Raw genomic sequence first — 27,987 nt, forward strand, 5'->3', positions numbered from 1 at the left:
GCTCTAGAAAGTTTCAGAGACCTGGGATGGGTGAGGATCCCAGGACTCAATATGGGTGACTTTAGCTGAAATGACCAATAGCGAGGATATGGAACCTGAAGAGACTACCTCTAGTTGTTAGACAGGACTAGCAGTAAAGGAATGGGCACACCAACCCACCTTCAAACATTTCCACCCAAAATTGTTTCTGTCTAAAAGAAATGAAAGGACAAATATAGAACAGACACTGAACAACTGGCCAAACAATGACAGCCCAACTTGGAATACATCCCATGGACAGGTGCCAAATCCTGACACTATTACTGATGCTATGTTGTTGGCGGTTCTCTGAGAGGCTCTAACAGCAGCTGTCTGACACAGATGCAGATTCTCACAGCTAACTGTTGGACTGAGGTTGTGGACCTACCTCTGCAGAAGAATTAGAAGAAGGATTGAAGGGACTGAAGGGCATGGCAACCCCGTAGGAAGGCCAACCATGTCTTCTAACCTGAACTCATTGGAACACCCAGAGACTAACCCACCAACCAAAGAGCATACATACATTGGCTGCTCCTAAGCCCCTGGCACATATGTAGCAGACAACTGCCTTACCTGGCCTAAGTGGGAAAGGATGCCCCTAATCCTGTAGAGACCTCAGGGAGGGAGTGATACCCGGAGAGTGCGGTGACATCCCATCTGTCCTAGAGTTGAAGGGTATTACACGCATGCCCGATGTCTTAGGAGACCTAAAGTTGTTTTTAGACTGTAGGACCAAGAATGGACCCCTGGTTCCTGGTTAAACAAAGGCTTGAAACCCCGCTGACCCTGAAAGTTATGGCAAGCATTTCGCCTAACTCCCAGAAATCAGGCCCCTGTCACTAGCCGCAGCCCCCCCATTGATTTGTGGCCATCAGTCACATAAAGGATAACGCCCCGAGCCCCTCAACAGGTAGAGGGCATGATCATAGGTCATGTAGTCTCAAGACAGATCTCCATTATAATGAGGTACCTACTAAAGGTCTGGAGGCTTGGCCAATAAACTTTCCTTCTCAGACACTGCACCCTTCAAAAGGCATTTAATCTCAGGCCCACCCTGAGAAGTGGTGTAAGGTTATATTCATCCACTTCCTGCCATGACAATAAATGTCTTAAATCCATGGACTGTCTCTGTTCATAGGGATCTGCTATGGAGAAGCCCTTTGCCTACAGAGCTAAAGTCTAATTTCTCGTATGTAGAAGGACTCTCTGCACTCCCAGGTACCTCAACCAGCAAGCCTACAACCCACCACCATCAAGCCAAGGATTCTCCTCCTTTTTCCCCCTTGGCCTTGGGCTAGATCCAGCCCAGCCCGAGGGCCCCACTCGGTTCTCACCTCTTCCGTGGCTTCTAGCAGTACCTGGATGCCAAAGAGCCCGAGAACCTGATGACCTCTGCCTCTCGCAGGCCTGGGTCACATGGTGTTTCCCCACCCTTGAAGCGGTGTACCAGGGCTTCCCTAAGACCAGACCTGCCTGGCAAGTACGGAGTAAGCACAATCAAGCTTCCTGCGTCCCGCTTCCCTAAGCTGCTGAGCCCTGTGGCAGAGCTGAACCAAGACCCCATAACCCTACACGAGAACACTGGAACTGGAATTAAAAAGGTTTTTGAGCCAGCATGCTGTTTCTGTGGATGTACTGTAGGTCCTCTGCAAAGGCAGTCAGTGCTTTTAGTCAAGAAGCCTTCTCTCCTGCCTCATTACTGATCCATTCTTGGTTTGCCCAGCCATGACTGTTAAACTGTTACAGATGAAATATACTCTTGCCTTTTCACATTGGTTCCTTTTACTCCACGATTCCGTTTTAATCTTGTACATGACATTTTGTGATTCCTTGATTGTTTTTCATAGCACTGAGTAATATCCCACTGTCTGCAGGTGCCTCCATTCTTTAAAGCCCTACAAAAGCTGTGGGTTTGTATTTGGTGTGTGTGTGTGTGTGTGTGTGTGTGTGTGTGTGTGTGTGTGTGTGTGTGAGAGAGAGAGAGAGAGAGAGAGAGAGAGAGAGAGAGAGAGAGAGAAAAGTTATCAATGAGGCTGAATGTATATTGTAACATCACCTTACTAACCTAAAAGTTATCACTCTATAAACTTTAACCATAGACATCCCTTAATTGATGGGAAATGATATAGGAAGCCAGAACTTTTAAGGTGAATTAATCAAAAAGAAGCAGCTACATTTTTGATTAAACAAATTGGACAGTGATTGGCTTAGTCAGGGTTTGTATTCCTGCACAAAACATCGTGATGAAGAAGCAAGTTGGAGAAGAAATCTTTATTCAGTTTACAGTTCCGCATTTCGGTTCATCATCAAAGGAAGTCAGGACAGGAACTTGCACAGGGCAGGAGCAGATGCGGAGGCAAGGGAGGGGTGCTGCTTACTGACTTGCTTCCGCTGTCTTGCTCAGCTTGCATTTCTATAGAAGCTAGACCTACCAGCCCAGGGATGGCATCACCCATAATGGGGCCTCTCACCTATGATCATTAATTGAGAAAATGCCTTACAGCTGGATCTCATGGAGGCATTTCTTCAAGGGAGGCTTCTTTCTCTGTGATAACTCCAGTTTGTGACAAGGTGACACACGAAACCAGTCAGTACACTGGCATCAGAGATTATAATATATTTTGTTACTTTTTATCCTGTCATATTTTGTATTGAAATACTTTCTTGTATTTTAGCTCCCCTCAAATTCATAATTTTTCTTCTGTTCCAATAACATACAGTACTAAGTATAGACTTATCGTGGTCTATTTTATGTGGTGAGGCTCCTTTTAGATATCCAGAAAGCTAGAGTGCTGTTATGAACAAATGAAAAACAATCACATAATTCTATTTCTATTTATTATTTTATTCAGATTTTAGATCCAACTTTTATTTTTTGTAAATATATTATAATGGTTAATTTTGACTATCATAGAAAGACAAATCTGGGAATGTATCTGAGAATGATTCTAGATTGAGTTAATTAAGTAGAAGCACTCTAAATGTGGACTTGATCATTTCATTGGATGGGATCTTTCTTGGACTGTCAAAATAAGAAAGGGAACTAAGAACTAACATTCATAACTATCTGTTTCATATCTCTGAGCATAATGTGTTAAGCTGTCTTAAGTCCATCAAGATTTGTTGTTCTTTGAATCTGTGAACCAAAATAACCCATCCACTCCTCAAGTTTCTCAAGTCAAATACTTTTTTTCTGCAACAAAACCAGTACCAAATTCAAATGTAAAATCATTTATATGAATTTCTCCTACTTTTTCATTCATGAGGTTTTTAGAGTCATTCATACTGTTAAGTGCAATGCAATCCATTTATATGCAATAGATTCTGTGAATTAGCTGACAAAATAGAGACAGCGCCTAGGAAAGCATTTTGTAAAGGATATAAGGCAAAATTTCCTTCTAGTGATCCTAAGTAGGTTGTGGTCATAAATAAACATCATTTTATCTTTTCAGTGCATTATACGATCAATAGATCACAATATAGATAGGTCACAACTACTTAACTGAAACGACAATTTTACAGTTTTTGCTGCTTTGAGCATCATTAATATTGTGGTACTATTTTTAGTCCATTTCATTAGATAAGCTAATAGGGTAAGTTTATGGGCATTGTTATGTATAAATTTCTATTTAGAGAAACATATCATTTTTAAAACCAGTTCTATCATTTTTAGAATAACACACTTTTATTTGAGAATCTTACTAATATCTATCTATGAGTAATATTTCTACAGTCAACCCTTCTTTTCTCGTTCACAATGGCTAATCATTTGTAGTACCAAAAATTTCTTTTCACGTGAAGTGACTCAAGGCAACGAAAATGAATACCAGGAATGTATAATACTTCAAGGCTTTTCAACAAATGAGTTTTCTACCCTTTCATTTATAAGGTCAATACTAAACAGTGAGCTTTATGGCAAGATTGAATTATTTGATTAACCTTATTTTAATTGTACTTGTAAACTGTAATATTCATTTACCATCATTAGATTTGCTAGTGACTGAGTGTGGCCACTTGCTTATTACCTAAGAGGCAGTGAGTTAAGTCAGAAACTAGAACATAAAAAACAGTGACTGGTATTATATAAATAGATATTAAACGACTAGAGGAAAGCCAAATTCTGGAGGTAAGAAGATAGAATATAAGAAAACAGAAGAGACTTCTGTATGAGGAATGGTAGGAGACATGTTTCACTGATAAGCTTAGTGACTATTTTGAGACAAGAAAATCATCAAAGAGATATTTCACCAGAAAAACTAGCTTGTCTTGTTTATGTAATTATCATTTTACTTAAATAAAGGGAGGCATTTTATATAGACAGTGTTTTTAGTACTGAACTTCTTAGTAAATCTGATTACAAATTGAAAATCCAGGAATTTAAGCAATGAAATATCAGGCTAATCAGAGTATGAAATACATTTAAACCCAGTCAGTGTCCTGAGCTTACAGAATATATTATTCTTGTTTAGGAAACTACCTATTATTATTACCTTTTCAAGTAATATGGATACTGTCTAAACTTAAATCCAAATTATTTTAAGAGTTGTTATACTTCATAGATGGTTCAATGGTTAGGACAGCTTGCGGTTCTTTCAGAAGACTCAAGTTCACTACCCCGGTTGCACACCTTGTACTGCAAAACCACTTGAAACTCTATCTCCAGGACATCTGGAGCAGTATTTAATTAATGCTACTCAAATGGTCTCCTGGGTAGGGGTGATCCTTGCTACCCAACCACATGCTCTGGGTTCCTGAATGAAAGACACATACACACAGTCTTTATACTTTTATATTCCTAAAACAGCTGTATGGCTGGGACACTTCCTAACCTCCGTGTGGCAAATTTACCTTCCTCTGATATTCTCAAGTTATTACTTATTGAAATCTAAATTCCATCTTTGCTGCCCATGCCCAGTCGGGCAGCCTGCTTGGGGCCACCTTGGCTCCCGTGCTCAGTCTGATGTTTGGATGCAAGCATCTGCACCTGAATTGGTAAGACTCTGGCAAAGCCTCTCAGGAGACATCCATATCAGGCTCCTTTCAGCAAGCACTTCTTGGCATCAGCAAAAGTGACTGGGTTTGGTGGCACCATATAGAATGGATCCTCAGGTGGGGCAGCCTCTGGATGGCTTTTTCTTCAGTTTCTGCTCCACTCTTTGTCCCTGTATTTCCTTCTGGATTAAAATTTTGAGAATGGTGGGTGGTCCCATTCCTCAAATGGGGGCCATGCCTGTCCTCTAGATATGGTCTCTACAGGGTCTCTCTCCCCTGTGTTGGGTATTTCAGCTAATGTCATCCCTGTTGGGTCCTGGGAGCCTCTTGCTTTCCTTGTATCTGGGACTTTCTTTTGACTACGCCCAGTTCCTTATCCCCCATTGCTCCACACCTCTGTTCAATTTCCTGACCCTCTGTACATCTCTCCCGTTTCCTCCCACCCAACAAGGCGGAGTTGAGGGAGAATATAAGGGAGTGTGCTTGGGGGCTGAGGGAGGAGGGAGAAAAAAGAAAAAGAAAGATTGCTGCTTGCATGTAGAAAGTAAGGTTCCTGAATATACTGCTTTGAGAAGAACGCCGAGTCGTTGCTCCTTTCTGCGGGTTGGAGACAGAAGCCACACACCAGATCCTGCTTCCCTCTCCCTCTCCCTCTCCTCTCCTCTCCCTCTCCCTCTCCCTCTCCCTCTCCCTCTCCCCTCTCCCTCCCTCCCTCTCCCTCTCCCTCTCCCCTCCCCCCCCTTCCCCCCCCCCCCCCTCCCCCCCTCCCCCCCCCCTCCCTCTCCCCCCCCCCCCCCCCCCCTCCCCCCCCCCCCCCCCCCCCCCCCCCCCCCCCCCCCCCCCCCCCCCCTCTCCCCCTCTCCCCCCCTCTCCCTCCCCTCTCCCCCCCTCTCCCCCTCTCCCCCTCCCCCCCTCCCTCCCCTCCCTCTCCTTTCCTCTCTTCTTTTCAAGTCCCTCCCACCCTCTACCTCCCATAATTATTTTGTTTCCCCTTCTAAGTAGAACTGAGGCACCAACACTTTGGTCTTCCTTATTTTTGAGTTTCTAATGGTCTGTAAATTCTATCATTCATATTCTGAGCTTTTTTCCTAATATCTACTCATCGGTGAGCACATATCATGTGTGTTCTTTTGTCACCTTGATACTTCACTCAGGATGATATTTTCTAGTTCTACTCAGCTATTAGAAACAATGGCTTCATGAAACCTTTTAATTTTAATGTAGAAAATTAGGGACAAAACATTACAACATACAGTTTAAGAAATTAATTACTTTGGATAGTTACTTATGGATAGTTATATATTTATCATAAAATATACAAAATTGTTGCAACAAAGAATTTAAACATGAGAAGACTTTAGGAAATAAGACAACAATCAATTTGGAAAATTTCTTTGGAGATGAGATTTCTGGACATACAGAGTTTAGGCAGCCTCGGGAATTTTTTTCAATGTGTGGATAAAAATCCTTTTGGCTAAATCTAATGCAACTAAATTGAAAACACAGATCTTTCTGAATCTTTGAAGGGAGAAAAGGCTTAGAGGAAGAACAGCCACTAAGTATGATAATTTCAACTTCCAGCATAAAAACTACCCATTTCAGAGTTCCAGGATCAGCACTTATGCATGGCTGCAAGAAGGAGTTTACCAATAAATTCCAGAAACCAGAGTAAGCAAAATACACTGACCCCAGACACCATGGCTGTACCACTAATACTGCTGCTTTAGCACTTACGCATAGCATCCTGTGCATCCTCCAGGGTGGCAGTGATCCATGATCTGGCTAAAGGAACCTCCAAGAGATTTCAAATTCAAACAGCTCTTTTTTCACTTTCTTCCATTTTTCGTCAATATTAAAGTCTAAGCTAGTCAAAACTAAACACTAAGACTAGAAAACTTAGAAACTGACTGTATAATACAGAGAAGGGCACAGGTTCATAAAGAACAAGAGAAAACATTAATTTGTCATTTCTTGACAGTTCTTGGAAGTATGATGGCTTAAAATAATAATAAAATACATTGTCACCAACAGTATTACTAATCCAAGGTGTACCTGGAATCTAATTTCTGCAATTCTTCAGATTCAAATATTTTTTTTAGAATGGACACAAGCTGCACAAAGACAGGTTAAAATATGTGAACTCCAATGCCAATCTTGTAGAGGTAGTCCTGGCACAGGGTGCTGAACAGGCCATCAGGTGAAAGCTAATAAGCAGGGCGCTTCCATAGCCTCTGCTTCAGTTCTCGTCTCCACATTTCTGCCCTTAATTACTGCTCTGATTTCCAATCATAATGGACTCTACCTGTATGCTGAAATAAACCTTTCCTCCTCATGTTGCTTTTAGACAAGTTGTTTTCCATAGCAATAGAAAACTAATTGTCACTTAGGAAAAGTACATTAAATCTAGTAAGCCATAGACCAAAAGAAGACATGTAAGTAGGAGACATGAGAAGTCTTCCAGTGAAATGAAGGAAGATAACTGGGTGAGAAAATGACTAAAATTTACTAGGTAAATGTATGACGCTATTACAAAATAACAACAATAAATGATTCTGGAAAAATGAATCACTAAGGCAGGTGGCAAACGACTTCTGACACTGTATTTGTTTGATATTACTATTAACTGTCAATTACAAACTTAAGAGTTTAGTATTTTAAAGGGATTCTTGCTCTTGTTATTTATCTAAGTGTGGTTGCTATTACCTACAGCAGGTGAGTTATAACTACCGGTAACTCCAAATTCAGAGGATCTGACACCATTTTCCGAACTCAAATGCACATAACAACATCCATATATACATAACAACAATACGAAGAAACACTAAAATAATAGGTTGAAGAACCCAACTAACCAGATTCACAGAAACTAGATTTCATGTATCACAAGACAATGACAGAAAAATAAGAGTGGAGACTTAGAGAATGGACTTAACTTTCAGGAGGCATAATTAAGAACACAGCTCAAACACTGGCAATTGGCTATGAATAGACATTTTTACAAAGAGGTTGTATATTGAAAAGATGTTTAACATCACCAATTTTTAGGTAAATACAAATTCACCACCTATTCTTTAGAAAGAGTATGGTCAATATGTAAAAAGAGTTGGATATAACACTATAAAACTGAAGTCCTTGCACACTTCCAGTGGGAGGTGACAATCAGGAAGTCACTCTGATGAACAATATGACAATCCCAGCAAAAGACCAGCAGAGCATTGACATCACTCTGAAACTGAGTGTTACCATATATATGGAAAGTGAGAAATGCCATTTCTACAAGCATATGTGTATGCTTGAGGAGATATTTAATATCACAATTGTTAGGTAATACAAACTTACCTCCTATATATACATACATACACATACATATGTATGTATGTATACATACATACATACACACACATATATATATTTTTAAGATTTAAGATTTTTAAGAGGTATTTTCACATCTGTGTTCATGTCAACATTTTTGGCAAACACTTAAGGTGTAGATGCTGCATAAGTGTATATGAATGTATTAGCAAAACATGTTTTTTTTTCTACAAGGGGGTTTTACTCAACCTTCAAAAAGAGAGTGACTCTGAGATGTTTTGACCTTGATGCTATTATGTTATGCAAAGTAGGGCAGCTACCATACCATTTTAGGTGTATGAAATGTCAAAACTATACCAAATCATAGAAACATAAACCAGAACTATGATTGGCGGAAGCATGAGTAAAGTGTTGATATTCAAGAAGGATAGAGTTCCAGTTTGGAAGATGAAAAACTTTAGAGTCTGTATAGTATTTTTACCTATAATAAATATACTGCATTGCAATCTTAAAATTTATCATTCCTTGTCATTAACAAACTTGAACATGTGTGGTGTGTGCATTCCCTGTCTTAGCAGATGTCCTTTGTAGAGGCAGTACATCAAATAGACATGGACCGAGAGCCACCATCTTGCTACATGCTGAGTTGTTGGCTCTGGTGTGGTGTTGCCTGATGGACAACTCTTCTTACCTTACAAGTAAAAGAAAGTATTTATTTTATGAATGTCTCTCTTTTGAACATAATTTATGCATTTGATTAATTGAATAAATTCATATCATTGTCAGGTGGAATAATTATAGTAAAAATAAACGTCAGATTGATTATGGATGAAGAAAAGAAGGTGGACTGAAGGCAATTTTGACGGTAGGTTTGGCAGCAGTCTAGAGTTTGGAAGACTAAATTTATCTATTTAATTTTCAAAGATGTTCAACAATCCTGATATAAAGATTAATAATGATGAATGAGGGAAATGATTCCTGATCCTGGGTAGAGGTATTTTTATATTTTCTAGTTCTCAAAGTGAATGAGTAATAAGCACTATATTTTGATAAAATATTCTTATAATTTACATGCATATTGATAGAGTCATCTAGAGAAATATAATTTAGAGTTATATCTCTCTTATTCTCAGTGTCTCAAATTGCAAAAATCATTTTCTAATATTTCAGATAATATGTTGCTGAAACAAATGGGGGTTTTACTGGAAACTATATAAAATATATTGCGCTAAGTGATTCAGCAACTTAAAGTGTGTAAAAATACCTTCAAACTAGAGGAAACAAATTGTCTTAATGTAATGACTTTAAACCATTAATATAGATTATATTTTATTAACCAAGTTAAAATTTAAATCCAGCATTACATTAAACAGTAAAAGTGGAATCTTAAAAGCATGTAGAATAAAATCAATATGCACCTTTACAAGTATTCTTTTAGAACTTGCCAGTGATCCAGTCAGGTATCAGAGCAAACAGTTTCAAGTAAAGCTTCCAAAACTTGGCAGATTTAATTACTGATGAATGACTAAAATATGGTGTGCTCTTTATATTTTTTATTGGATATTTTATGTATTAACATTTCAAATGTTATCACCTTTACTGGTTTCCTCTCCAGAACCTCCCTTTCTAATTGTGGGATCTTCTACCTAAATTGTAAATTGGATTAAGAAAGAAAAATATCTTTATGCTAACGAGTACTCTAACTATTTAAAAGTAATCAAAACAACTATGATGAAACTGACAGTTATGTAACTTTAATCTGGAGTCCTTGAAACAATATAGATGGTCTCCTTAGATGGAGACCTAAGTTTTCAGGTTAATGCAAACTTACACTGTAGAGGCTGAAGTTCTCATAGGCATATTATTTTAATAAAAGAAAAAAATGAATGGGATAATTGTGAAGACATATTTAAAAGAAAGTTTAAGTTTATAAGATTATGAATCAAGGGGATAAAAAGGTTAGGAGGTGTCCTTAGACATTTTCTACAAAGTGATCAGTGATGGTGTTTTTGTCCCTCTCATTTTATCCCACAGGGTGATCATTAAACAAAGCAGCTCTCCGGGTACAGGTAGTGTGGTATTGAGGGATGGTGGCAAGGATAGTGGAAACCTGATCTACACACCTTCTTTTATCTAGTCATTTGAGTACTTTTTCCCAACTTAGCTCTTGTGTCTTCAGATACACTATAGGGCTGGCATATCCATGTTTGAGGTGTTTGCCAGATTATGTGTCCCTGTGTGAAAAATGAAGGCTGGAAAAACCTTCTCTTATTGACATTTCTAATATTTTAAATTTTATATTTTTTTGGTAGCCAAATCTCTTTGATTCTCATTATTCCCCATCCAGTATAAGATCTAAACATAATTAATTTTTAACTGTTTTCTGTTTATGGCTGAGAGGTGTGATTTGTTTCTTTTATTGCATGGTATTGATGGAGAACATTTGATAATAACTAATATGTTGTGAAGTTGCCATTATGTCGATCTGTTTACCAACTAGGGTTATTAGTAAATTTTAAGGAACAGCTAGATAGCACTCTCAGGCCATTGTTATTATTATTTTTCTCTTACATGATACATCCCCTCCTTCCAGTTTCCCCTCTATCTCCACTCTCCTGCAGATCCACTGCTTCTGTTTCCCCTTTGAAAACACCATGCCTCGCAGTGATATCAACTGAACTCAGTATAACAAACTGGAAAAAGACTAGGCACTCACCATAGTATCAAGGCCCAACAAGGCAGCCCGGTAAGGAAAAAGATCCCATGAGCAGCCTAAACAGTCAGAGATAACCCCACCCCCATTGTTTGGAGTCCAAAACAAAACAAATTAAGCAAACCTAAGCTAAGAACCAAAACTTAAATGAACAGGGCCTGGTAGAGGCCTATGCAAGTCCTGTGATCACCCTGGTCCCCTTTGGGCCCTCCAGTCATTCCTCCCTACTCTGTGTAGTTCACCAAGCTCTGCCTAATATTTGACTGTGATTCTCTGAGTGTGCTCTCATCAGCTGCTGAAGGGAGGCCAATTTTCTATGATGACAATCTGTCTAGGCTCCGTAGAGTAGAATCAGGAAGCAGTTCAATGATTTTTGTTTTCCTTTTGTTTTTGTTACTTGTTTTGTTTTGTTTGCAGTTGTGTGTCGTTCTACCCTAGGTCTTTAAGTAACCCAGTTTCCCAATCCTAGTTGTCAAGGCAGTGATGGGCATAGGTTCCCTCTCCTGGCATAGGCCTCAGGATACATCAGTCCTTGGCAGGCCACTCCCACAAGCTCTGAACCTCAATTCCCCATGCATCTTGGCAAAGGACAGGTTTTGGGTCATAATTTTGTGACTATGTTGATGTCCCAGTCCTACCCCTAAAACGCTAGTTTGGCTCAGGCTCCATATATGTCATTAGTAAGAGTATATGGTCAACTTCATAGGATCCAGGAAGTTTTTACTGCACTTAGCTTTCTATATTGGCTTTTAAACGATCACCATTCTTGGGTCTTTAGGCATGGAATTATACTTGGAAACTTTTTTCTATTTTTATTTTTATTAACTATTTTGTTCATTTACATCTCAAATGTCTCCAACTTCCCTTTTACTCCTCCATAAACCACCCATCCCACATCTGCCATCTCACCCTTCTCCTTTTCTTCTATGAGGGTACTCCCTTACCCATTCACCCTCTCCTTCCCCACTGTTCCAGCATCCCCCTATACTGAGGCATCAAATCTCCACAGGACCAAGGGCTTCCCCCATTGATGACAGACAAGGCCATCCTCTGCTACGTATGTATCTGGAGCCATGGATCCCTCCCTGTACACTCCTGGGTTGATGGTCTAGTTCCTGGGAGCACTAGGTGGTCCAGCCAGTCAATGAAGTTGTTCTTCCTATGGGGTTGTAATATCCCCAACTCCTCCAGTCCTTCTGACAGCTCCCCCACCAGGGTCCCCAAGCTTAGTTGATGGCTGGCTCCAAGCATCCACATCTGCATTGGCCAGTTGATGGCAGAACCTCCTAAGGAACAGTCACACCAGGTTCCTGTCAGCAAGCTTCTCTTGGCAACAGCAACAGTATCAGCGTATAGTGTCTGAAGACAGGGTGGATCCCCAGGTGGGGTGGTCCCTGGATGGCCCTTTCTTCAGTTTCCTTCATTCTCAACAACAAAAGAACTTCTGGGGGAATGACCATCCATTCTTTATTGGATAGTGTATGTATTAACATTTCAAATGTTTTTCCCTTTCATGTTCCCTGTTCCCACTCTAATACTCTCTTTCTACCTGCTTCTAAGAGGATGCTCCCCTCCCACCAAGCCACTCCAACCTCAAAACCCTGGCATTTTCCTACACTGGGGGAAAGAGCCTTCACAGAACCCAGGGCTTCTTATTCTATTGATGCCAACAATGGCATCCTTTGGTACATATGCAGCTGGAGTCATGGGTCCCACAATGTGTACTCCTTAGTTGGTAATTTAGTCTCTGGGACCTCTGGGGGTGCTAGTTGGTTGACATTGTTGTTCTTCTATGGATTGGAAACCCTTTCAGCTCCTTTACTCCTTTCTCTAGCTCTTTCAGAGGGGTCCCAGTGCTCAATCTGATTGTTAGCTGCAAGTTTCTTAATCTGTATCTGTAAGGCTCTTGCAGAGCCTCTCAGGAGATATCTGTATCAGGTTCCTGTCAGCAAGCCATTCTTGGCAGCTTCAATAGTGTCTGGGTTTGGTTGCTGATTATGGGATGGAACCCCACATTCAGTCTCTGGATGGCCTTTCCTTCAGTCTCTGCTCCATTGTATGTCCCTGCATTTCTTCCCGTGAGTATTTTGTTCTCCCTTTTAAGAAGAATTGATACATCCACATTTTTTCTTCCTTCTTCTTGAGCTTCATGTGGTCTGTTAATTGTACCTTGGGTATTTTGAACTTTCGGGCTAATATCCACTTATCAGTGAGTGCATAACATGTATGTTCTTTTGTGACTGGGTTGCCTCACTCAGGATGATATTTTCTAGTTCCATACATACATTTGCCTGCAAATTTCAGGATGTTGTTGTTTTTAATATCTGGGTAGTACTCCATTATGTAAATGTACATTTTCTGTATCCATTTCTCTGTTGAAAGACATAAATCAATACATTCTTTTTCCTTCTACAAAGCACAAGTCTAAGTGGATAAGGACCTCCACATAAAACCAGATATACTGAATCTAATGGAAGAGAAAGTGGGGAAGGACCTCAAACACATAAGCACAATGGAAATTTTTCTGAAGAGAACACCAATGGCTGTGCTCTAAAATCAAGAATTGACAAATAAGACCTCATAAAATTAAAAAATTTCTGTAAGGCAAAGGTCAATAGGACAAAATAGAAACCAACAGATTGGGTAAAGATTGTTTCCAACACTTCATTAGATTGCTAATATCCAAAATATACAAAGAACTCTAGAAGTTAGACTCCAGAGAACCAAAAAATCCCAAGTAAAATTGGGTTAGTCTCAACTAAGAGATTTTTGAATGGCTGAGAAGCACTTACAGAAATGTTCACCATCTTTAGACATCAGGGAAATGCAAATCAAAACAACCCTGAGATTCCACCTCACACCAATCAGAATGGCTAAGATCAAAAACACAGGTGACCACAGATACTGGCAAGTATGTGGAGAAAAAGGAACACTCTTCTATTGCTTGTGGGACTGCAAGCTGGTAAAACCACTTTGGAAATCAATCTGGCAGTTCATGAGAAAACTGGAAATAGTTCTACCTGAAGACCCAGCTATACCACTACCAGGCATATACCCAAAAGATTCTCCAACATATAACAAGGACGCATGGTCCACTATGTTCAAAGCAACCTTATTTATAATAGACAGAAGCTGGAAAAACCAGGTGTACCTTAGCAGAAGAATTGGTAAAGAAAATGTGCTTCATTTACACAATGGAGTACTACTCAGCTACTAAAAACAACGACATCATGAAATTTGAAGGCAAATGTATATATGGAACTAGAAAATGTCAACCTGAATGAGGTAACCCAGAGGCAGAAGAACATACATGGTATGTACTCACTGATAAGTGGATATTAGCCCAAAAGCTTGCAATCCCCACGATATAACCCACAGACCATGTGGAGCTTCAGAGGAAGACCAGGGTGTTGGTACTTTAGCCTTGCGCTGAGCGGGGAACAGGATGATCAAGGGAAGTTGAGGGAGATGGAGAAATGGGACAGAGAGATGAGGGGGCGTATATAAGGGAGGCAGTATCAGGTACTGAAGGGGACAAGAGAGAGGTAGAGAGGGTGACGAAATCGAATAAAAATATGTAACAGTGGGGGATGAGGAACTGGCGATAGCCACTTGAGGGTTCCAGATGCCAGGGAAGCAAGAAGCTCCCAGAACCCAATGCGGACAACTTTGGCTGAAATACACAGATGTCTCTCCCATGCAGCCCAGCTGAGCTTTGTTCTCTCTTGGTATTTCAGCTAGTCTCTGCTTCTTTCAGCCTTCCTAGAGAGTGTGCTTCTTCCCCGTTTTGGGTCTGAGGTTAAAAAACTGTTTAAGTAGCTTAGCTTGTCAAAGAGTCTTTACCGAAGTCAGGCTCATCTGGGAGTAATCTTCAGCAGTCTGTACTGCTTATATACTCTAGGGAATTGAGGGGCCCAGAGAACCTGGTCAGTTTAAGGGACCTGAAACTATTTTCACTTGTTTACTTCCTATTTTAACCATTTATCTGCAGGATGGAATTTAGAATCTTGAAGGAAACTGATACCTAATAGGCCTCAAGCTATGTGGGAGAAACTTCAACTTCTGATCCACTTGCCTCGATCTTTCCACCAGCACTACACCATATCTGGAATATGAGGTACTGTGGATTAAATTAAGGGCCGAGATCATATTAGGCAACTATTTTAATTACTGAGCTATGTTCCCACTCCATGGATCATTCTCCTAAAACAATTCAATGAGTCTCCTTTTACATTCCTAAAGTCCTTGGTCCTTAATCAATCCTATAATGATATGAATCACCTGTGACACAGAATATTAATTCTCCTCTGAGATTCTGAATGAAAACCTATATGTTTGCAAATGTATTTATGTTTTCACACAAATTGATTAAGCAATGCGGTTCAGAAATTCTGTATTCTATTGGATTAGCCTTTATAATATCTTAACAGCAACCAAAGCCTCCAATAACCAGTCAGCATTTGACTATTGCTACTCACTTTTGGAGGCGATTGGAGATGGTAGTATTAATTGCTTGTCTCTTCTCTAATCTCTAAACATGTATCTCTCATGAGAGCTTATTCTTTATCAGCACGAAATAGTAACTCCAGATGTTTGAGACATCAGAAAATTTCTATTTTGTTTGTCATTTGGAATACTGGTAAAGACAGATGTCTGTTAGCAGGCTTCTAAGGAGGCTGCCTCCTAAGATCCTGAGCTTTCAGTCTCTGAATGTCTAGGGATCATTTTATAAAAGTTTCACTCATTTCTGGATAGTACTTAATAAATATATAATCATTGATTTCTTTTAAAAATATTTCTATATGCAAAAGTTTTAACCTTGAACTCACACATGTGCTTTTTAAAAGATTATTTATTTAACATATATGATTACAACTGTTGCTCTCTTCTGACCCACTAGAAAATCATATTAAATCCCATATGGTTGTGAGCCACCATGGGGTTGCCTGGAATTGAACACAGGACCTCTGGAAGATCATTTAGTGCTCTTAACCACTGAGCCATCTCTTTAGTCACTCAAACATTGCTTTTTAGAAATTTATGGTTGAGGTCTGAGGAGCTGTCTCATTGAGTAAAGGCTTGACATACAAGCCTAAAGATCCCTAGAGTGCACATCAAAAGCTCGGCATGTCAATGTATTCTAGTAACCTCAGCCTTTGCAATGGTAAGAATTGAAACATGTAGATTCGTGAAGCACAATGACCAGTAAGCCTAGCACAATTATAGAAGTTCAGCTTCACTGAGACTCAACTTCAAGAAGTAAAAAAGAGAAGCCATCTGACCCACAGCGAAACATGATCTCCAGCCTCCATGGACCTGCACAACCATCTACACCTAAGTGTTTGTACATTTGCAATCACTTGCCAACACATTACATACATACACACTACATAGAAACAAATCACAAAAGCTTGCAGCTCATTGGAAAAAGATGTTACATTTCTAAAAGACTGTCAGAATTCATAAATAATATTGGTAGAAATATCTTCAGCTTTTGTATTGTACTCAATACAAGGGAACCTTTTTTATTTTATGGAATTTCTGAGATAAATGTGAGATAGTTTCCTCATTAATATTCTATGCAGTGTATTGGGCTAAATTTCATTAACCTGAAAGTCTCTATTGGATGGAACTCAGTTGAACTTTTAGGTTGAAATCAAATCAATTTGAATGAAATCAACTACAGAGTTTGATCTGACCTTGATGTCAAGGAAGATTTTCCCAATTTGGCCAAGAAACAGTGCTTTCAAAAGCCAAATTCATTTTCAGACCTTATTTTTTTCTTTTCAATCTTTTAACTCTATTTCCCACAAGTCAAAATTAATTGAACTTAGAAGTGTTTTTATTATATTAAATTGATAATTTCAGCTGACAGGTTGTGTTTCAAAATTCCAAGCCTAATCTTGTCAGGCCTAAAACATTAGAGTGCTTCTTGGGGTAAAATGGTCAATGAGAAAAAACTATTATTTGCTGAAAGAAGTGAAATGCATTTAGAAAGAATGCTTCTTCTTGCAATGTTCCTAGAAAAATAGAGAAATAAAAGACTTAGCAGTCAAGAATGAAATGCAAAAATATGCCCTACTTGGCAAAGTTCTATATTCTTTTCCTTTTGATTAACTGTACAAAGGTAAAGATTAGAAAAGGGAGGCATTAACATAAAAGTCAATTAAAATAAGATTTTTCTTCATATAACAATTAGGATTAATCTATCAAATCAGATTAAGTACATCCTTAGCATCTGAGGAAATTAGACATCAAAAATTTCAGGGTTCTACTCCAACAGCTCATGCCATGAGTTAAGGCAATGAAACTCAACATAGTAGTATCATTAATTTGTGAATAGTGTTTCTTTTGATGAAATCTCAAATTATATTTTCATAACTCAGTTTCTAACAAAGAAATTCATATTTTTTTTTATTTTTTATGATTTTTCTTTCACTGTCTTTAAAACATGAAATGAATCTACTATGAATAGTCTAATAAAATTGATGTATATCAAACTGACTCTTAGGACTTTCTTATTTTTTATCAAGGCTGTTAATCTAATACGTTTGGCATTTCTGTTTAGGGACAAATTTAAGGCCCCTGGCATCAATGTGGGAACCTTCAAACAGTGCTGTGATATATCTTCTGCCTGTGACAGTACACTGTGGCAAAGCTATGCCATTATTGACTATGCTTATGTTTAGAGAAGCCAGCATAAAATAGGGATGCAAATTTTAAAGTGATACATATTATAAGACTACTGCATATATTTTTTATGTCTTTATTATTTGCTGTGCTCCTTTTCACTATGATGAATTTGCGCAGGAGTTTCTTGCATAACAATTAGTCGATTACCAAATCCTGTTTCTTTTATTATGGCTATTTTTTATATTATGTTACTACCATAATGCCAATAGACCACTCATTCCCTAGTAACAGCATAGATAGAACTTGAAATATAAGAGTTAAAATATACAGGTGCCTTAGTTTCTACAAATATACAAGCATCAGTCCATTCCATTACCATAGTGTACAGCTAAAGTTTCACCTAGAATGAAGCTCTTAAAGTTTTCATGTTTCTGCTTTGTTTGCTCATATTTTGACAGCAGGGATGGTCTCACCAATATATGATCTTTAAGTTCTCTCAGAACATAACTATTTTGGAGACTCATTTAATAATGTCTCCTCTTTTCATATGCCATTTTAAAAAAAATTGTGCCTCTCACATACCTTTTCCTTTTTCCCAATTAGATTCACCCCTTCCTGTCTTTAGAAAGCACTTGTATTCACTACCCTGGTTCCAACTGGCAGGAGAAACAAGTAATAGTTTAGCAAAAGTCTTATCCTCAGTCCATTCCATTTATTTGGGATTCCATTAAGGTAGTGTTCTTTATGAGTCTACACGGTGCTTTATTGATCAGAAGCAATACAGTTTCATTCAGTATAGAATTGAGATTTTCCCCAAGGCAATAAAGTTAAAACATACCCCATCAAATTTTTAAAATTTAAGCAGTGTTATAGGTTTCCATTTTTGGCATCCACAGTTGCAGACAGAGTCCTGGAAGTACTGGACTGGAAAATAATATTAACCTGGTACCATGAGTTATCTACATCTGTCTGTGGATGAATATATCCACAAACTCTCATCTGCAAACCCTCCATAGAGGTAAAGAGTACTTCTTAGTATGAACCTCCTTAAAACAGCTCTCAAATTAAATATGACTCCATTCCCATGAAGTAAAGGCAAGCATTAGTCCTTAATGTCTTCATGGTTACTGTAGGTTTTTTCCACTGTAAACTGAGGATCAATCTATTGATATAATGACTCCTCTTTTGGTCCTTTTATACTATTCTTCACATTTGAAGCTATTTAGCTCCACACATACATGCATATGATGTTTCTTTAGGATATCTTATTTTTTAGAGGAGTGATAAGTAGTATTGCAGCAGATTTGATATGTATATTTAAAGGAGGACTTTTCTGGCTGATTTGAATGCATATTTATCAGACATATGCTTCTTCTTCCTCTGGGCAGCAATACAGACTCCTTTAGTATATGGATTCTAGTTTTTATGGTCTTTAAAAATTTTTTATGCTCCATTCTCACTTTAAGCCTATGAGGGTAACAGAGGATGGGTCATTACACTGACTTTATGATTATAAAACAATGCTTAGATAAGTTAGTGGATGAGCTGAAAATAATCCTACTAACCAATGGAAAATAACTCATTAAAACTTAAATCTGTTTTATTGTTTCTATTTATACTGTGATCATTTCTACATTGGATTCCCTAGAGATAGAATTTTATACCCTGAAAAAAGATTTTTGGAAGTGAACTTGGAATCTCGAAAAGAACAGGAAGCACTCTTAAATGTTCACACATCTCTCCAGCATTATCTTTTCATTAAATATCTTATACAAGAAAGAGAACACTTTACGATGCCTTTTCTAGAAATTGACATAGAAATGAAGAAAATGTTAGTAAACATCAATCAAGTCAGTCACATATTTTAAAAGGAGGATCTATTTGCAGCATTCATAGGAGCCCTAAATGTAAATGCTTCCACTAATGCTATTTTCAAGGTATCAACATAATTGAAGTCACAGTGGTAAGACACATAGCACAGTCTTATCATGTAAACTACAGCAAATCAGGTCTTGTATCTCACTAATATTGTCAAAATATCTTGGATTTTAAAAACTTGTATATGTAGCAAAGCATCTTAGGGAAGAATCCTGCAAGAAAGCACTCTCAAACATTTGCTTATATTTGAAGGAAGATGGTATGGAATAGCAACTTTATGGTAATTAAAAATCAGCCTTTCATTAGGAAGTCCACGCTTGGTTTTTCAACTCACCAATTCCATCAGTTATATCATTTTACAGCTTCTATGAGCATTGGTCTAGATGTGATTTACTTGGTGACTTTTCACCAATTACAGTGATCACATTCTGTCAACTCTTATGTAGGAATCCAAGAGCTTTGTTTATTAATTCTTTCCTATCTGCTACAAGAACAAATTATAGGCTGAACTCAATCCCTCTGAATGACAGTATTTGGTTAGAAGTACTTAAATAAACCTGGAAGCTTGAGGTAATGCCGTTGAGTGTAGCTATAAGAACAGTCTCCTTAAAAATGGGATTTATAAGACACCATTTTAAATATAAAATAAGCTTACCATAAAGTACACTTTGATTCAGCAAGGACCCTTGAATAAATAACTGTACTCCCACAATTTCAAATTATAGTTCCTTTTCTATTAGGTTGAATATCTACATTTTTACATCCTTAATCAGATTACTTGCTTGTCTTTAATTTACTAAGTAAATTTTGGTAACAAAATCACTTAGCCTCATTTCCTGAATAAAAGGACAATTATTTATTTTATATTATCTTCCTTTTGTTATAGAAAGTTTCTCACTTTCTGGAACTTAATGATTACATGTGTCAAAGTTTACAAATACCTTAATATTATTAGTTGCTAACTATCAAATGAGACATGTATAATGTCCGGAATGAAGCATGAACATCATGTAGAGGTCAGAAACAAGGTGGTCACACAGTATACCACATACCTTGGGGTAATTTCTTGTTACTATGGTGCCTTAAGTCCCATGAATGTGATAGAGGACTGGCAGAAGGTTCACAGACAGTAGATTCAACATATATCTGGGCATTCTAGAATGTTAGAGAGCCTTGATAACCTCTCTCTCTCTCTCTCTCTCTCTCTCTCTCTCTCTCTCTCTCTCTCTCTCCTTTATTTCTTTGTCTTGGTTTGTATATATGATGCTTGCATATATACAATGTCTACGGTGCATTTTCATGTATATGAGTATACTCCTTCATGTGCTATTGTGCTCAACTGTGCTCAGGGGTCAGTTTTTCCTACACTTCATCTGAGAAAGAGTCATTTGTTTACCACAGGGTTCTGGAGAGTCTTGTCTTTCCACCTTTTATGTCGCTGTAGGCACACCAGGATGAAAGCCATGTGCTACAACAATTTTCCGTTGTGTTTCTTTTAGGAGTCAGAACTCAGGTTTCTCAACTGTGTAAATGTGATTTCCCACTTGTGCAATCACCTTAACCAAAGATTGTTTATATGTGGCTCAATACAAAACCTACATTATCATTTGTATTGGTATCATACTTGTATAGCTGGTGCTTACAAAAAATGTTAGTGAGATTTCATGAGCATAACTTATGACCTTCCTAGGAGACAGTCTTACAGAAAATTCTTTGTTCCTTTTTTTTTTTAATGATTTTTCCACTTACACTTCTCCAATGTTCCCTGTTCCTTAGGAGTATGAGTTGTACTGTATATTTATTACTTTTAGGCAAGATAATCAATTGAGAATAATAAATGTCCCTCCACATATACAATCAAAATCAATTTTTATTGTTTGACCACTGAATTTTCATATCTTTCTCATGCATTTTAAACTGATACAGCAAAATCGCTTTTTTTTTCTTGTAGGAATATTTGTAATTTTTCTTTCTTTCTTTTACACTACTTCTCTGTCTGGCCAACATGGACTCCTTCCATTTCCTTGTGTTACATAGTAAATTATAAGAAATTTAATCCTCTTGACCTTGACCTAATCAACTTCAACTCAGTGAGTGATTTAACCTCAATACAATAAACTGGAGGCTGATCAAGCAGAATACCCAGTATTTTGCTCTCCCCTCTGCATGTACATCGTTCATATACAGCATGTATACATCTCACAAGCACACACATGTGCACACGTGCGTACACACACACACACACACACACACACACACACATTTTACCATTCAATTTCATGACTTTTTCCACAAGGACATTGTTTGATATATGATCTGATGTATTAAAACTTAAAAGAGTACAAGAAACGCTTGCTGACAAGAACCTGGTATAGCATTGCCCTGGGAGGCTGTGCCAGAGCCTTACCAACACAGATACAGATACACACAACCAAGCATCAGACTGAGCATGGGGACCAAAGTGGAGGAGTTAGGGGAAGCACTGAAGGAGCTGAAGGGGTTTGCAACCATAGAAAGAACAACAACATCAACCAACCAGACCCTCCACAGCTCACAGCAGCTAAACCACCAACTGAAGAGTACACATGGAGGGACCATTGCTACAGCTGCATATGTAGCAGAGGAGTGCCTTATCTGGCATGAGTGGGTGGGGAGGCCGGTGTTCCTGTGGAGGCTTGATGCCCCAGCTTGGGGAAATGCCAAGGAGGTGAGGATGGTGGAGTGGGTGGATTGGGGAGCACCCTCATAAAAGCAGGGGGAAGTGAAATGAGATGGGGGAGGAAGGGTAACATTTGCAATGTAAATAAATAAAATAACCAATAGAATTAAGAAAAAGAGAATTCTGTTACCAATTTTTCTTTTAAATATAATTATTAGGTTTGTCGATTTTCTTTTCACTTTAATTATTTTCCATATTAATAAGTATGTTCTATTTTCACATTAACAATTTTTTATTTTTGTGGTGATAAAGAAATTGTAGATTTTTGTTGTTTATTCTTTTAAATAGATGCCACATAGCCCAAATGGGTATTGAACTTTAGATGTAGGGGAAGCTGCTCCTAAATGCCTAATCCTCCTGTCTCTGTCCCCAAGTGCTACGATTATGGGTGTGAACCATCATGTCCAGCAAAGTAACGTAGTTTTTGATAACTAACACTGATTTCAGAAATTTTCTTGGAGAACTACTTATTTTCTACTATTTTATGAAATCACTGAGTTTCTTTCTTTCTTGATACTCTTACAGGCAACATAATTTGTTTTATTTTCTTGAAAATTGCATCAGATTTGATATTGTATATACTTATTTCATAGTCAAAAGCAAAGATTTTATATTTATATTGTAATCTACTAAATTCTATCATATCCTCTCTTTGTCTAGGAATAGAAAAGATCTTAGAGCAGCTTTAATTTATTTTGGAGCATATAGTTTTATTTGAAATTATCTCATAGTCATTAATGTTTGGTGTTAAAATTGTGTGGAGAGACGGTATGGAGTTAAAAAGTCTGGGTTTTAGTTCACTGCACCCATGTCAAGAGGTACAAAACCACTTGTCACTCACTCCTGCTCCAACCTAATTATGTTAGTGGGATCTAAAACCCACTTCTAGCCACTATAATTCTGAATGGCATAATTTGCCATTTCATCTTTCATGTAGACTCTAGTGTCTGTTGATAACATTCCTACCTGAACATGTGCTATATTGTTTGTAGCTCTGCTTGTCAGATCCAGAATAAAAAAAAAAAATCCCAGGAAAAAAAATCAATCACACTTAATGAGTACTGGGCACTGGTTTCTTGACCCATGTTAACCACAATATGTCAACTGCAAAGAATCTATGTCCTGTCTTATTTATTTAAATCCATTGCTTTTATTATTATATTATTAGGTCTCTAGAACTAATTTAAGTTTTTATAGATACAGTGAACTCACTACCTTTTAAAAACTCATTTTATTGTTTTTAATTGGTATCCTAGTGGATAAAACCATTGCCTTTTTGTATTGGAACTTTTTTTTTCTACCAGAAAATAAATTCTATTTTTAACAAACCTATATAGCTGAATTTAGAAGCCAGATCAAAATATTTTATATACAATCCTGTTGGATTATGTTTCGTGACCCTCTTGTTAACCTTTTAAAGTGCTTTGGACTCCACTTTGTCGTCTGAAATATCACAGTTCTCTCCTGCCAGAGGGCCATCTGCAAGCACATATGGTGCTTTAACTTCTACAGTATGACCTGAAAGGGATCGCTGCATCACTGTCAGCCTGAATTCCAGCTCCGGTACCTGACCTGAGCTCCCTCTCCAGGTACAAAAGCAAATGATTTCCCAATTCTTTTAATTATTGACATGGCCAAACTAAAATTATTTACTCCAAGAGAAAGATAATAAAATCTTTCAGATATTAAATGTCTTGTACTTTAAATGTGTCATGTGTTTAAAAAAATATAAGAGTATGTATTCTAGATATTAGATGGGGCAATAGGGGTCATTGTGATATGCACTGTCATTTCTTAACCTCACCACTTATGTTGATCCTGTTTTCTCCTACCTGGCACGTTTTCACACTGACTTAATGAGTTATTATATATCAGCAATTCTAATTATCCCTATATCCTATATTAAGCTTTTGGGGGTGTCTCTCAGTATATCTTAGGATTTGTCCTTGTTTTTTTGCTCTTTTTTCAGCAAGAATGGTGCTGGCAACAATGAAGGTACAAAAAACCATTGGTAATTAGCAATTCTGGTTGTTTAATTTTATAAAAGTACTAATTACATCTGAAATTTTTCTTCTCCTCTTGAAGGAAAAACCCTAACTAATTCTTTAATACTCACAATGTACATGTGATATCCATCACCTTTCAAATCATTGACAATAACTTGAAGAATTATCGTAAAAAAATGTTACATGGTTTTAGCACCTTGAGCTTCTCTGAGTCTCTGCATTTACCACATTTGACATTAAAGGGGCTGATTATAACTGATAGTAACTTTCATGTGGGGGCAAAAACATACTTTAAAGGAAGTTTAATGTTACATAGATTGAAAGAAATTAGAGCAAACCAAAGTTTCCTGCATGCGTCTTTGACTTATCAGAGACTGAGTTTTTAACTTAATAAGTTAGACATGGACTACCTCCTGTGGATGTTTCAAGCTAAGTCACAGATCAGTCGTAGTCATACCACTATCGCAGGGAATTAATGTTCCAATGGCAAGTTCGTTTTGTTGTTCACAAATTTCATTGTTGGGTAAGACCAAGGCTGTATTTTCTACCACAGCTGCATGCAGAGCACCTACTTGAACTTTGAAAGTTATCCAGCAAATAGAAAGGTTCCAGTTCTTTTGCAGCTTTCTTTTTCCATGTACAACTGAAGTGTGTATCATCTTTAGAACTAGGCTTTAATGATGGGCAGTCAAGAGGACAGCTGGTGACAGTGGAGGACCTATCCTTAAACAGAACAGTTACATCATTCCCTCTAAGACTCAGAAAACAATTTATGAGAAGGGGTAAAATTAAGGGATGGAATATAGAAATAAGGGTTGAAAATATGTCATTCTGTAATTACAACATAACAATCTTAATTCTTGCACTTAACTTGCACAGACAACGTTATTAGAAATTATTCATGGAATGGTGAAAGGCTCTTGAGATGTAACAGTATAACTCTAGAATGCTGTTGACTCTTGATGTATTCTGAGAAAGTGGGAGTCATTGCTTTTATTTTATACCCACTAATAATGTCTATCCTACTGATTGTTTCAAACTCATACAGAGATTACCTTGGTTGAAATGGCTCACAAGACAAAATAAATTGGAATAGAGAAACATTTTTCAAAAGCACAGACAATATGGCAGTAATAAAAATGCATTATATTCATTTATAAAATTGGAAAATATGAATTTAATTAATAAAAACACATAATCGGTAATATGATTCACGTGTTTAATCTCAGTACTTGTGATACAGAAGCAAGCTGATCTCTCAGTTTTCGGACAGTGTTGTCTACATAGTGAGTTCTAGGTCATTCATGAGTACATAGTGAGAGTTTGTGTCAAAAAAACAAAAAAAAATACAAAACCAGATACATTTAATATACTATCACCTTTACTTTTACCAGCCCACAGCTCTGCCTGCATAACTCGAGGTCTGCTAATACCAGGTGAGACTCTAGCCATTATCCTCACCTGTTCTTCTGACCCCTGGCAACCCCAGCAGCTGTAACCATGTCCTATTCCCCATGTGCCCCATTTCCCAGCCCATAGTTCTGCCTCCATTCCCAGAGGCCTGCGGGGACCAAGGAAAACCAGATGGCTAAAGGTCAGAGTAAGAACCCAATCACCAAGAGTGAGTCAGGGCAATATGATATCACTGGATTCCATCTATCCTACTACAGCAAGCCCTGGATATCTTAAAACAGCTGAAGCTCAAGAAAATGACATTAAATCCAATCTTATGAAAATGATTAAAAAAGAAATGAGGGGTTGGGGATTTAGCTCAGTGGTAGAGCGCTTGCCTAGCAAGCACAAGGCCCTGGATTTGGTCCCCAGCTCCAAACAAAAAAAAATAAATAAAAATAAAGAAAAGAAAAGAAAAATAGAAGAAATGAATAATTTCTGAAAGAAATGCAGGAAATACCATCAAATTGGTGAAGGAAATGAATAAAGCTGTTTATGATTTGAAAATGAAAAGAGAAGCAGTAAATAAAACACAAACGGAGGGTGTATTCTGGAGATAGAAGCTTAGATAAGTAAGCAGAAAATCAACAGAGACAAGCATTCCAAACAGAATACAAAAGATGGAAGAGAGAATCTCACCTCTAGATAGTACAATAGGAGAAATTGATACATAAGCCAAATGAAAATGTTAAATCTAAAATTTTCCTGACATAAAAAATTCAGGAAATCTGGGATACTATGGAATGACTGAAGCTAAGAATAAAAGAAATAGAAAAAGGAGAAGATTCCAAGCTCCAAGAGTTATTGGAAAATATTTCAACACTTTCATAGAAGAAAATGTTCAGAACTTAAAGAAAATGATGCATATTAACATGCAAGGAGCTTAAAGAACATCAAATAGATTGGACCAGAAAAGAAAATCCTCCCACTACATTACAATCAATACACTAAAAGTACAGAACAGAAAAGAATGTTAAACATTGCAAGGGAAAAATGGCCAAGTAGTATATAAACAAAGATCTATCAGAATCATGTTCAACTTCTCAACAGTGACTAAGCATCACCAATAGAATACAAGTGATAGAAGAAAGACTCTCAGTCATAGAAGATATGATCGAAAAACACATGGGCATATGTCCAACAGTCTCTAAACTATTATATATGCCAGCCACGGCTACTATTAACTAGAAAATCTTTCACTTAACCTAAATGGAAAAGCCAAGATATTCCAAAACCAAAATAATTTAATCAATATATAGTCACAAATTCAGCCCTACAGACGATAATACAGGAAAACTCCAACCCAAGAGGGGTTAACTACACCTAAGAGCACAGGAAATAAATAATCCAACACCAGCCAAACAAAAAGAAGGACGTATGTGTGTGTGCGCGCATTCAAATGCACACACACACACACACACACACACACACACACACCATCACCACCAATATCAAAATACCAGGAATTTGCAATCACTGGTAAATAGATCATTAATACCTTTCAACATAAATGGAGTATATTTACCCAATAAAAAGACACAGGCTAACAAAATCGAAGAGGAAACAAGATCCAGACTTCTGTTGCATATAGGAAACAATGGTCATCATTAAAGATAAATATTACTTCAGAGCAAAGGCTGGAAAAAGCTTTTCCAAGCAAACAGATACAAGAAGCAAGTCATTCTAGTATCTAATAAAGTGGACTTCCAACCAAAGTTAATCAAAATACATGGGGAAGGAAAGTTCATACTCATAAGGAAAATGTTTCAAAATTACCTCTCAATTCTTTTGTTGTGGTTGTTTTTCTTTTTTAAAAATTGGATATTTTCTATATTTACATTTCAAATGTTATCTCCCTTCCAGGTTTCCCCTCCAGAAATGTTCTTTCCCATCCCTGTATCCCATGCTTCCATGAGGGTGCTTCCCCACCCACCCACTCACCTTCCTGCCTCCAAGTCCTGGCATTCCCCTACACTGAGGCATCGAGCCTTCAGAGGAACAAGGGTCTCTTCTCCCATTGATGCCTGACAAGGCCAACTTTTGCTACATATGTGGTTGGAACCATTGGTCGCTCTATGTGGTTTAAGAGAATTTTGAATGGTGGTTTAGTCCCTGGAGCTCTGGGCTGTCTGGTTGGTTGATATTGTTGTTCTTCCTATGGGGTTGTAGACCTAGACCACTCAGTTCTTATTATCTATTCCCAAAATGCAAGGGTACCCACACTTATAAAATATCATGAAATCTTAAAGCAGACATTAATAGTG

The 27,987-nt window shown here is 37.8% G+C and overlaps 1 pseudogene; it reads left to right on the forward strand.

Moving 5' to 3' along the window:
- Nucleotides 1–756: 756 nt before the first annotated feature.
- LOC116904341 overlaps nt 757–27,987 on the forward strand; it is a 142,370-nt pseudogene continuing 115,139 nt past the window's right edge.

The sequence above is a fragment of the Rattus rattus genome, chromosome 6 (genome assembly GCF_011064425.1).
Source record: "Rattus rattus isolate New Zealand chromosome 6, Rrattus_CSIRO_v1, whole genome shotgun sequence".
Classification (NCBI taxonomy): Eukaryota; Metazoa; Chordata; class Mammalia; order Rodentia; family Muridae; genus Rattus; species Rattus rattus.